The sequence below is a fragment of the Morone saxatilis genome, unplaced genomic scaffold (genome assembly GCF_004916995.1).
Source record: "Morone saxatilis isolate NCDOM2014 unplaced genomic scaffold, NCSU_SB_2.0 Contig15, whole genome shotgun sequence".
NCBI lineage: Eukaryota > Metazoa > Chordata > Actinopteri > Moronidae > Morone > Morone saxatilis.
The window spans coordinates 10,481,189-10,482,421 of NW_023339707.1; the positions used below are offsets into that span (position 1 = coordinate 10,481,189).

At 38.1% G+C, this 1,233-nt stretch overlaps 1 protein-coding gene across 3 annotated transcripts in view; it reads right to left on the reverse strand.

Annotated features, from left to right (window-relative positions):
* The window catches only part of LOC118324684 (neural cell adhesion molecule L1-like protein), a 49,485-nt gene that overhangs the window by 20,340 nt on the left and 27,912 nt on the right, over nucleotides 1-1,233 (reverse strand). The window lies entirely within an intron of this gene.

The window sequence follows — 1,233 nt, forward strand, 5'->3', positions numbered from 1 at the left end:
CCTATTTCTCTCAAATATTGTTCAGTGTAGAACTACTATTGACAAAAATCCCCTAATGCATAGCTTCATCCTTGTTCCTGAAATGACAGATGTGTAAATTAGTTATGCATCACTACACCTGTAAGCATGTCTAAAATGAGGATGATTCATATGTGTCCAAAATCTCTCTATAACTACTCCCCAAGAGAACCTGTTTATCATGTAGGGAATTATAAATTAGTAAATGAGGGAGTGATTTCAGACACAGCCATGGCTTTTGGCAATTTCCATGACAAATCAATTACACTGAATGAATATTTCTACACACATCCACCTGGTGCCGAGCCACAGATATCGGTTAGAACAGAGCTGGCCTTACAACTGATGTCTGTTGCTCCATGATGTTTAATTAAACAAATATAATGACTACAAAATTCCAATCTAACAAAGGCTCTTAGACATGTCTACTCTAATTTCAGATCATAGATAACACACATCAAAACTAATAAACATTACAAGCATTACAGCATACATTTATCAAATGATATAAATTCTTATCATCACTCCAAAAAAAGAAAAAAAAAAGAAAAGAGTCCCTTTTTGAAGCATCAATGAGACACAAGCTTCCTGCCAGGATCCTCAGCACTTCACAGCTATTTGCAGCCATCACTTGTTAAAGAACTTTAGTTTCCACTCAACAGCCATCACAGCAGCTGAATTTGTTAACTCTTCACAACAGAGGAGACATGACACCATCTAGTGATGTGCTGTAACTGAATTAACTTGCATCAAAGAACAATTGTATTCCAGTTTTGAACCACAGTCTGCAAACTTTAGCTGATACACTTCAACCTACTCCTGTGTAAGATATATTTTATAAAAACAGAAGTCACTGAACAAAGCAGGTGAAATTGGCCCAGGTTCTTAGGCTGTGTATGTGCATGTAGGTTGTTGGGGGGGGGGGGCATTCAGGGTGTGCACATAGACTACAAAATCTAAGTGATATCATTTTACAGTGCTAAGAGATTTCAATATGTGCTACCTTGCCTACAGTTACTACAGCTTGCAGGCTAGCTGGATGTAACAGTTAGCTGCCAAAGATTAGAGGCAAGCTACAGCCAACTATCTTGCATTGTTTTCAAACCTGTCAAATTCTCCCTAACTTGCCATCTACCCATCACTCTGCCATCTGTGCTGAGGTCACTGATCTGCTGGGTAGCTTTTAAGGAAACCCACTAACAGAAAAAAAAAAAA